Source organism: Tupaia chinensis, unplaced genomic scaffold (genome assembly GCF_000334495.1).
Source record: "Tupaia chinensis unplaced genomic scaffold, TupChi_1.0 Scaffold000318_1, whole genome shotgun sequence".
Lineage (NCBI taxonomy): Eukaryota > Metazoa > Chordata > Mammalia > Scandentia > Tupaiidae > Tupaia > Tupaia belangeri.
The window spans coordinates 3,889,038-3,901,606 of NW_006159811.1; positions in this window are offsets into that span (position 1 = coordinate 3,889,038).

Below are 12,569 nucleotides of genomic sequence, written 5' to 3' on the forward strand. Positions count from 1 at the left end.
TTAACTAATTAATATAAACTCCCCTAAAGGGATACTTCTCAGGTGTCAAGTGTTGTGCTTTGTGAATGGCAGGCACGCTGGTGTATGTGCCTCCCCAGATTCACAGTACCTCGCCTGTTCCCCACTTTGGTTATGGTGACTGCCTCATGGTCAGAATGGTCCTCTCACAGGCTCACTTTATTCCTGTGATCATGATCATGACCTGACCTCAAGATGCCCCTCCTAGAAAACCCTCCCCTTCTGGGGTCTGAGATACTTGGGAGACCCGTGCTTTGTTATCTAGTTTGAAGGTTTTGAGATTCCCAATCAGCTGACTGAGAGATGTCTGGGGTTTGGTTCTTTGCATAGGTGAGGTAGGGGTGGTCTGGTCTTCCGTGCATGAGATAAGAGGAGTTTGGGTCAGCTCTGCTCCCTTCACAGCCTCCTTTGAGGTGTTTTTTCCCAGCACAGCTCCCCCTGAAGCCTTTTCTGGGGCAGTCTGGTCTATCATCAGAGACATTAAAATCCACCATGAGTGGGAAATCCATGATACCACTGGCTACCTTAATTCTTCTGAGTAAAACACAAACTCTTCCACTATCCTCCTGGTTTTCTTTCATTATTTTCTCTCTCTCTTGTCTCAAAACTACTGATTTTCAAAATTTCTCCTAAATCTATAAATGACTTTTTGTTTTACTTATTTCTCTGTTTTATTTAAATTTATTTATTTACAGCCATTCACTCTACATCATTACATCATACAAAATGAGATTTTCCATCCAGAGTACACTGCATATAGGCTCAACAAGCACATCAACTTTTTGTTTTTACTAACTCATATCTCTATCTTTCTATATGATATATTCCTTCTAAATATTTCCCACTCAGTAGTTTGCTAACTGCATCTCATTTATCAGTCTGTCTTCAGCATGTATACCTCCTGGATTATGAGCTCTTCTTGTCACAGAATATATACAATGTGCTGGAGGAATGGCATTAATGATCTTAGTTACTGGCCACCCTGCATGCACACCCTTGTACCTACAGTTTCTTGCTTTGGCCAATGGAATGTTAGGAAATGGAACAGTGGCAGAAAGACTTACAAAAATGCATGGGTATTTCTAATTGCATGCTTAACAATTGAGCTTTCTCACTCTTGTACTTATCTCTAGATGACGACGGTATGTGAAGACATGAGGCTATTCTAGATGAGACATCAACTACTGACCCCAGGTATGTAAGAAAGCTCAGCCAAGATTAACAGGACTGCCTTCCCAGCCTGCAGCTATCTAGCACCACACAAGGAGCCCACTTGAAACCAGAACTTTCCAGTTGACCTGGAGCCTTATGCATAATAATAATCTGACTACTGTCTTTAAACCACTGAGTTTTGAAGTCAGGGATATGTAGCATTATTCTGGTTTGCTAAATTAAATGCTTCTACTCATTATAAATTTTATATAACTTTTAGTATTTCATAAACAATTTTTTCACTTGAAGAAGGGCAAATAAACTATGGTCAGGTTCCAGGGTAAGGTAGATGTATATGAATGAGACAACCATAATAAGATGTCCTCTCTGGGGACCAGCAGTTGGCATAATGGCTGTGTCGCTAGACTCCCATGTAGTTGACTGCTGTTCTAGTCCCAGACCCGGTGGCTTAAACTCATGCTGGGCAGGTGCGCGTGCGTGCCCAAAATCCTGAGAGGAGAATGGAGGAAAAGAGATTGTGGCATGGCCATCCCCCCTGCAGGGTGATTTCTCACTTTCTGTCTCTGTCTCTCTCTTTCTGGTGAGCACACGTGCCCTATAGAAAAAAAAAAACTCTCAAAAAATTAAAAAATAAAATAAATAAAAGATGTCATCTCTGACTTATTGCATAACCATAGACTACGTAGCATGTCCAATTTATTATTTTCCTTTGTATATGCAGCATAGGAGAGCCACCACTATACTCACAACATTATAGATAACAAATCAAATGGATGAATAAAAAGACAAGTGGATTCTAGCCAGTTGTTTTTAAAGTTGTGTACAATGTTTAATAAATGAAACAATGAGAATGCAGCTTTGGTAAATAGGAAAATCTTTGTTTACTACAATTGCTCCCTATAATAAAATCAAAGAATGGAAAAACAATCCAGTAATTCTAAGTTTACAAATTAAGGAGAGTGGGGTAATGCTGATGAATGGGACATTTCTACAATGCAAGCCTCATAGTGAAAGTAGGAGGAATTACAAACATTCCAGGTCGTTAAAACATCAGTTTCTTCTCAGACAATGACTTCAAAGTAAGTACACAAGAATATACCTAGGATGCCTTATTTCTGTAAATGACACAACTTGCCTTAGAAGGGGACATATGTAGTTGTATTTCTTGAGATTGTGATCAAAATTAATTTTGTTGCTAGTGTCTTTTTAAAAATCACTATAAAAACTTGACTTTCCTGTCCCATATTCCAATTAATATCAGGCTTTTAATAATTATTCTTGGAGACCAAGTGATGTTGATACATTACCCTGCGAAGAGCTCTGCGTTGCAGCAATGATGTTTTGTGCTTGGATGATAATAACTGTCAAAATGCAAGGGGATAGTGCACGGGACCCATGGGGGATGGCAGGATGACACTCTATGTAAGACATTTTGCTAATAGGTCTGAGAGCAATTACTGTATGGTTTATGATCACAACACTTAACCCTCTCACTGTCAGATTATGGGAAGCCGAGCCAGCAAACTGCTTGAGGAAATTTTCGGCACTCTGTGATGCTTATCAGTAAAGTCCATTTAAGGAACATGTTATGAAGACTGTCAAATATGTCTGTGTATAAGAAACATCAACTTGGTCTCTGACATAACTGATGCGCAGGAAATGAGCAAACCAGTTTTGAAACCAGCCTGTTCTGATTACTCGCATGTCTAGTCTTAAGTTCACTTGATAAGTTTCTCTTTTCATGAACTGCTTCTTCATATCAGCGTTAATATCTCTTTATGTCATACTTGAGTATTGTTACAGCTTTTTACGAGCTCTTGTTTTCTTCTTGGGAGAAAGTGTAGCTGCATGTTTACAGAAGACACGGCAATCCCTCAGTAATCATTTCACTTACCCATAATTCAACATTCTTTCTGAAATATTCCAAATCTGCATTCTCCTTTTCTGTGAAACAATAAGATCCCTTGGCTACTCAATGCCATAATTTTTTCCATACACCAACACATGTTCTGTTACTTATTTATCCCTTCATCTGCTTCCAAGAAAGAGGAGTAAATTATCTTCAGATTAAATCATAACAAGGAGTGTGGGGATCATAAACAAATGTGATTATTGAAAGGAAATTTTGTAATTTAAAGATTTAAAGAATGAGGGTGAAAATACAGTAGAGGTTAGATGTGACATTAAACCTCGAAGGGATCTGGGCATAGTTTCTGAGCACTAAATTCAGATTTAATAGGTTTTTTATTCCAATCAGAGCTGGATACCTCATGGCCCATTATGGTTTGAGTCTACACTGGATGCACATGCAAGCATGCCCAAAGTCCCAACAGGATGGAGAAATAGAAAACAAGGAATTGCATTGTGACTACACCCCAGCCAAGGTTGTTTTCTCGCTTTCTCTCTAGTGAGTGCACCTACCCTCTCATAAACATATCATATGAGTGCAGACAGAGGTGCCAGGAGTCATTTTTTGGATGACCTCATAGAAGTGGAGAGTTTAAGAATGACTATTAAATGCCGGGAAGGATGGGAGGAGGGAGAGACAGAGTGATATCAACTAATAGAAACAAGATTACCAATATGTAAGAAAAAGAACTCATAGTGCTATAAAATGTAATAGGATATATACAATTAAAGATAATTTACTGAATATTATCAGTTAAAAAAAGAGGACTTTGCTCCCAACATGAAGTAATGACAAATGGCTGAGATGATAGACATACTAGTTCCCTAAATTAATCATTACACATTGTATTCCTGACTGATAAAATTACATAGTTGCACAAACATGTTCAACTGTTCTATGTTAAAAACAAAACAAAACAAAAACCCCTGTTTTTGGCTTTGGAGCTTGGATACTTGAGTGAATGGTAGTATTATTTTCTTAGATAGGGAACCACTGAGATGGATAATTTTTTGAGGGGGAAAGATCCTTCATATTTTTATGGCATATGAAACAGAGAGTCAGGTGGATCTTGGTATTGTGTTTAGAGGCCACTGGTTTATGCATAACAGGAAGCTATTGGCTATGGATATAATGAATAAGATCCAGCTGGTGAGAGCCAGGGAGCACTCCAGGCTCTAAAGCAGAAAACCCTCAGCTCCAACACTGGACAATGCAATGACAAGACTATGATAGGAAGAATGCAATGGGGATCCTCTGTGTCCAGACTCTAAACCTCTGGTAGCTAAATTCATTTCACTGATTTGGGCCGAGACATTGAACTCCTCCATACCCCAGGCAGGAGTGGCTGGCTCAGAATCACACTCATAGAGTGCATAAGTGACTCTTCCTGGGCCCGCTCTCTTGATTTCAAAGTGAGTGTAGATTCCACTCCTCTTGGGAGGCAATAGCCAGCAGCTTGTCTATGTATATGTGTATGCGTGGGTATTTACTGAAAGAATATCTGTGCAATACATACTCCTGTAATTTATTTCTACCTTGCAACAATCCAATCAGGTGGACAATATTATTATCATCCTTATACAGACAAGGAAACTGAGGCACAGAAAAGTTTCTTTTGTTCAACAAACTACCTACTATGTAACAGATCTGGGGTTTGTTTTTGCAGTGCTGGTCCTTACCACATCCACTATACTATAATTCAATTCGTTTTCTTTTAGGTATTTAATTAAGTGGAATACTATTTACAAGCTGTGTGATGAAATATTCAGATGTAAGAAGCCTTGCTTATAGTCCCTGGTCCAAATGAACTCTCAGAATTAGGCCTCAGGTCGATTGTATATCGGACCCTACATTCTTAACCTTTTTTTGATTTAAAACAAACAAAAACAAGTCTTGGGCCCTTTTAGAGGAGTCCCAAGAATAATCTATCAGAAGTACTGTCAGTGCCAGACAGCCTACGCTAGAAACTGATTGTGTCTACTCAGGCAGAGAACACAGACAGCCCTGGCAGGAGAGAAGTACAAGCTGTCATCTTGTAGCCCTGACAATGGATCCAAGTTCCCAGTACCTGCTGTCCTCACCTTCCTTAATGAGGAGACAGGGAAAACTCTTACAAACCTTTTGCAGGTTGGTCAAGCAGATTACAGAATAAGAGAGAAAAATGCCCTTGTACTTCAGCCTGCTTTGCAGCTCAGCTATAGCTGCAGCACGTAGGGGTGTGTGTGTGTGTGTGTGTTTCACACCAAGGTGTATCTCTTGAAGAAATGATACAGGCCACAAGGAGTCACCAGGAATATGAAGTAGGAGGAGGTTTAGAGCCCCAATCATCCATATAGCTGTTACAGTTAGGATATGATAACCTTTTGTTTGCCATTCATAAAAGTAAGGTTAAAAAAATTATTAAAAAAAAGTAGATAACTCTAATTTGCTCAAAGAAAACAACATAAGGATAACACTGTAAAAAAATCAAACAAGAAAATGTAAACATCCAAATTAAACAAACAATGTAGATGGCATGAAGGGGAAAACACTGTTAGACAAAACGAATCTGGAGCCAAAGCAGCATGGGATGCATAATCATGAGGGCAGCTGTGAAGGACCAGGGTGGATTCGGCACTTTCCCTGTCCTCCTCCCCACATATGACCCAGGATGGTGCTCTAGGCCTTGAGGCATGAAAACCTTGGGGAGATGGCCTCATTAGAATATCAGGTGAAAGCACCAGAACCTAGCTCCCCTGCCTAACTCAGGTGGGCATTCATACCCAGTCTTTTGAAAGAGATCTAATTAACACATAAAGCTCCCATGGGGCCCCTAATAACTGGAAGTACAATGAATATGGAGAAAAAACAATGCAGAAACATCCACTGCCTTTCGTTCCCATCACCTACAATTTGCCTTAATTCTGGTACTGTGGAAGAAGAACATATAGTTTTGCTCCCAATCTTCAGTTAGCTTTCCAGTGAGAAGGCTTTAGGTTACCTGTTCTGTCTCAGAGATCAAATTTAGCAATACTACTGCTGTTGGTATTACTGATAAGAACTGCGGCACTTATTGCATGGCAAGTGTGTGTGTGCGTTCATGTGCATGTGAGCATGTGTTGTGTTGCATTTTGAACATACTTTCTCTGTTTTTTTTTTTTTTTTAAGAGAGGTTTTTGCTATAGGGCACTTGCGCTCGCCAGAAAGACAGAGAGAGAGAGACAGAAAGTGAGAAATCACCCCCCAGGGGAGATGGTCACGCTGCAATCCATTCTCCTCTCAAGATCGTGGGCATGCACACACACGCGCCCAGCATGATTTTAAGCCACTGGGTCCAGGACTCAAACTGTGGTAGACTACATGGGAGTCCAGCGACATAGCCATTACACTAACTGCTGGTCCCATACTTTCTCTGTTTTTTAATGGCATCCATTTAGGCAATCACTTACATAGGCTGCATTAATGTACCTAATTCTTTTTTTTTTTTTTAAGAGAGATTTTTGCTATAGGGCATGTGCATTTGCTACAGAGACAGAATGTGAGAAATCACCCCTAAGGAGAGAGAGCCACTCTGCAATCCCTTCTCCTCCATTCTTCTCTCGGGATTGTGGGTGGGCACACACATACACATGCCCAGCGTGAGTTTCAAGCTAGTGGTCTGGGACGCAAACTGTGGTCAACTACACGGGAGTCCAGCTACCTCACCATTATACCATCTGCTGGTCTCAATGGATCTGATTCTTCACCTCTCCCTGTATTCAAGCCCTTTGCCATGTGTGTTCTTTAGGGTCTGATTAAAATATTAATCCCATTTAGAAACAGCCTCATAGAAATTCCCAGAGTAATGTTTGGGAATGTCAGGGCACCCCATGACCCAGTCAAGTTGACACAAAATATAAACCATCATATCATGTGAATTTGCAGATATTCTCCTTAAATATATGGGCCATTTCTTCCCTCTTTAACTTAGATTTTGCTATGTGACCTGCTTTAACCATTGAAATGTTAGCAGGCATGTCATAACCTGAGGCTTAAAAAGCACTTTTGTGTTTTTACCTGTCCTCTTGCATCTCTGCCATCACTGTGATAGCATGCCTGGGAGAGCCTACTGGTCTCAAGAGGAAAGTAAGTGAGTCAAGAAGCAGAGCTAAGTTGCCCCAGTTGGGCTCAGTCTCAGTCAGCCAACCTCAGTCAACCCACAGTCACATTAACTCAATAAAATCCTTATTGTGCTGAGAATGTATAGATTTAGTTGTGTAGTATTATTGTGCTTCTGGTTAATTAATATTTTCTCCTATGTTCTTAGGGCATGCTGCACCTTTATTATAGCTCTCAATAGAGCATAGCTTGTGTTAGAGTTCCTAACTACCATAGTTCATGGAACCTAAGATACATAGTTTTTCACACTAAAATATCTTTGAAAATGGCACACGTCTTATAGTTCATGCATTGATACCTTATATAATTGCTTGGCAGAGTTTTCTTCTCTTTTTCTTCTTTGTGTTGCATGAAATGATGGTGCATCTCAAGTCAATAGCATCTTAGTAGCTCATGAGTCCCTTGACTTTAGAAACTTTGTCTCATTTCTCTCTATATATTCCCCAGCAATGATCACAGTCCCTTGTACAAACTATGGGCTCAAAATCTGGATGCTGAACTAAATGTGTGTTTTATATAGTGCTGGGATGCTACAATGTTCTTCAGTATTCAGAACCTTCCCAATTATAATTTAATTCGAATTTAAAATGCTTTGATAGGATATTCATTACTTTAAAAGTAACATTTATTAGTCTGTGTGTTGTGATTGGAGCTTTAATGCCATCAGGAAGAAACTTAATCTGACTTCATTTCATTCGATTAAAAATCTTATAACAATGTTCATAAATTACATCTCCAGAGTCATAAAAGTATATGTCATAGCCCCGATCTGCACAATTTTGACCACATTTGGATATTTAGTGTGGTTTTAGATTCGAGAATCTCCACCATTTGTACAGATTAATGTTTTTCATGATTTTAATGAGTGCTCACAAACATACAAACTGTATAATTTTGGTCCATCCTGTTGTCAATGACACTAATAAACCACAGACATGTTGCAGCAATTAGAGCTCATTTCTTTGCTTAAAATGAACACTTTTTTCTTGTTTACCCATCATAGGCTTGCCTTGTTTACATATAATTACAATTAGAGATCATAAATGAAGTCAACTAGACTTATTATTTTACAAAAATATGAGACTTAAGGGAACAAAATAATCCCAAATAAGTAGTATTGTGGCATGACCATGATGCTTTAATACCCTCCTATGCATAAAAGTTAATTACCAACCTTCTCTATTTAGAATCATTCAAGGACACAACATTTGCTAACTTGTAGAATGTAATTTTATTTGTTTATATAACGGGGTATATGAAGGCCTTAAAGTGTAGAAGGGAAAACAACAATTAAGAGAAAATGGAGAGGTAAGACACTTGTGGGACACAGATAAGGTATATTATCTGTTGACGAGGATGTGTGGATGATGGCCTCAACTGGGCTGGACTGAAGTGTATATCATGCTGGGTAAAGTCTCTTCACAATCTAAATGATGTATAGCAATTTAATGTATGAATAATAATAAAAAATATAAATTAAAAATGAGATGGTAAGTATGGAGGGAAAAGTAACCCTACCACTCTTCAAATGTTTCCTTTCCTGAATGCCAGGATGAAAATATTTGAGATGGAAAAAACTTATTCATGCTAATGCTGAATGAAAATCTTTTTATATGCCAAGAAAATATGTAGCTGTTCATCTGTCTATTCATTCTTTCATTAACTTGATCCTTAAGTATTTTCTGAGTTTTCCAAGAAACAAAAAGGAATTTCTGGATTTCTAAGTGATTATGAGGAAATTAATCAAAAGACTGGGTACAAACTCAATAGTTCATAACTAGAAAATTTATTCATTTTCTCCTTTATGAGAATATTATAAGTCTTTGAATAATAAGTCTTTAACTTTAAATAATAATAGTTATATTTCATAAAATGTTATGCATGTATATATATATACACATATATATATATATAGACACACAGACACACACACATATATATATATATATTAGTTAATCATTGTTCATAATAAACCTGGAAAAGAAGTGTTACAAAACTCATTTTAGATTAAAAAACAGAAGTTTAGTGTTAACTATTGGATTGTCAGGAAAGTCATGATGCATTTTTGCACAAGGTGGTGAAGCCAAGACTTGAATCCGGATCTTGCTGCCTCTAAAGACCATATCCCGCCTCCCCACACTCAATCCACTATGGATGTGAAATATTGCTGGAACTCCATTTACCCTAGAATAAAAGTATTATTAAAGGTAAGTTTATTGAAAAATTCATACACTACTAGCATCATGTTTAGATGATTTTATCTATTTCTTGGCTCACCAGTGTATGTCCTAAGTCAAATTTTGGTTTCACACATGAAAAAATATTCTAATGATTCAAAGCTCTTCAACAATGGGATAAAAATAATTCTTATCCAGAGACAGGAACATTGGTAGTTACTGAACTACCTTCCCTTAGAAGGAAGTGGGGACAAATTAAACCTGTACATTCTTTCCAATTTTGACTACGACAATATATACAAGGCATTTGTGACAAAAGTAAAAAAGAGTAAAGTAAAAGCATGAATCATACATCATGGAGTCAGCCACATGGGCTCAAGTTTTGTCTTGCACTGTAAGCCAATCATTTTCTAGGCTTCCATCTAGTCAACTAGTAGGTTGCTGGGAAAGTCAAGACATATTTTTCTAAGTTTTTCTATGCAAAAATGCATCATGACTTTCCCAATGACCCAATAAAAAAGAAAATAGGGTGGGCAGCTAAATTGCCTATTTAACACTATTCAGATCAGTTGAGAAATTAAGAATAAAGGTACTGTATTAACAGACTATACTGGTCACCATATTATATGGTATATCAGGCATACTGGATACAACAATTCACACAGACGTAGTCTATAAACTGGACTTTCTTAGGAAATTCATCCATCCTAATTAAAATAGTCTGTTTCCATTATATAATTCTAATCCTCTCATATTTTTTTGATATTTTAACTAGTATTTTCTTTTTTGTTTACTATTTCAAATAGAAAAGTCTTTTTTTTTATATTAACATGTTCATGATTTCTTCAGGAATCAAACATGGGAGTGTTCTGGCCGAAAAACTTAAACTTCCTAGAAATGTTTATAGTGCATTGGTTTTTTCAAAAAAATCTCTCTCTAACCTTCAGATAGAAGAAAACTGACCATCCTGTATGCCATATTTCCTTGTCCCTTCTCTTGCATACAATTATTTTATGACACGATTTCTTGTTCAATGTCAAAATATACTGTAATGTATGGTTAATTGTCATAAAGAAGGAAAAGTAACTGTCATAATTGCTTTCTTTGAAATGACAGTATTTTACTTTTTTTTATTGAGAGAGTATTTTTTCTATAGAGTGCCACAGAAAGCCAGATATCACTCCCCATGGGGGACAGCCACACCATAATCTCTTCCACTCTATTTTCCTCTCAGGATCTTGGGGACACATGCACATGCACCAAGCATGAAGTTTAAGCCACCAGGTCCAGGACTGAAACTGTGGTCGTTTATGAGAGAGTCCAGTTACATAACTATTATATCACCTGCTGGTCCCAGTATTCTACTCTTTAAAAAAAAAAAGAATTATTTCATTTTATTTTACTCTTATTATTTTTTAATTTTCCCAGAGAAGGACAGGAGGAGAGAGAAAGAGAGACAGAGAGAGAAAGTGAAAAAGAAAGCCTCCAGGTCTGAAACTTGAATTGTGGTCAGCCATGTTGGAGTCCAGCACCCTAATCACCCTAACCACTACGCCACCTTTGGTCCCTATATTCTACTCTGTTTTTTTTGTGTGTGTGATTTTTGCTATAGGGGGCATGTACTCATCAGAGAGACACAGAGAGAGAGACAGTGAGAAATCACACACCAGGGAGAATGGCCACACCTCAAGTCTTTCTCCTCCATTCTCCTCTTGGGATTTTGGGTATGCACACATACGCACCCAACATGATTTTAAGCCACCGGGTCCAGGACATGAACTGCAGTCAACTATGTAGGAGTCCAGCGATGAAACCATTATGCCATCTACTGGTCCCTTTACTCTTAACAATAACCATTGAGGTTAAAATTCCTGACTTTTACTTTCTGCAAAATATTTTTGTTTAGAGATCATGTAGGATTGCTTTCTGAGACTTAAGTCTATTCTATTTTGAACAGGGAGAGTTTTTTGGGGAAAAAATATTCCAGGCCTCATTTCATTGCCAGTTGTATATTTATCTAACTTTTCTGAACATTTTATAGTTTACAAAACTTTGCTCTTGGTGAGAGACTCAAATATGCTAAATAATAAGAGTCTACACCTGAAATTAAGACTGAAATAAAAAGATTCATGGAAACCAATGACAATGAGGACATGAGTTTCCATAATCTTTGGCTACAAAAGCAGTCATAAGAGGAAAGTTCATAGCAATTAGTGCACATAAGTAGAAGATGGAAAGAAGGCAAATGGATCACCTAACATTGTTCCTCGGAGAATTGGAAAAGCAACAGGAACAAAATCCAAAAAACTCCAGGAGAAAAGAAATAATAAAGATCTGAGCAGAATTAAATAAAATAGAAAATAAACAAACTGTAAAGAAAATAAATGAAAGTAAAAGCTGGTTCTTGGAAAAGATAAACAAAATCGATATACCACTAGCAAGACTTAATAAGAAGAGAAAGGAACTGGGGAAATCATATTTGCAATGAAGCTGGCAATGTAACAACAGACATAATGGAAAAATAAAACATCATTAAAGGATACTATGAACAACTATATGCTAACAAACAAGAACATCTGGATGAGATAGACAAGTTCCTGGACACATATAATCTACCAAGATTAAACCAGGAGGATGTAGAAACTCTGAATAGACCCATAACAAGCCAGAAGATTGAACCAATATAAATAACATCACAACAAAGAAAAGTCTTGGTCCTGATGGCTTCACCTCTGAATTCTACAAAACTTTTAAAGAAGATTTAACGCCCATTCTGTACAAGTTATTTCTAAAGATCCAAAAGTGAAAAAACTCTCCCAAATTCATTCTATGAAGCCTCCATCACCCTTATCCCCGAAACAGATAAGGATAGGACAAGGAAGGAAAACTATAGACCAATATCTCTGATGAATATAGATGCAAAAATTCTCAACAAGATACTAGCAAATCGTATCCAACGACATGTAAAAAAGATTATACATCATGACCAGGTAGGCTTTACACCAGGGATGCACTGTTGGTTCAACATATGTAAAACCATAAATGTAATACACCATATTAACAGAAAGAAAGATAAAAACATATGATTATATCAATCGATGCAGAAAAAGCATTTGATAGGATATAACATCCCTTCATGATCAAGACTCTCAGCA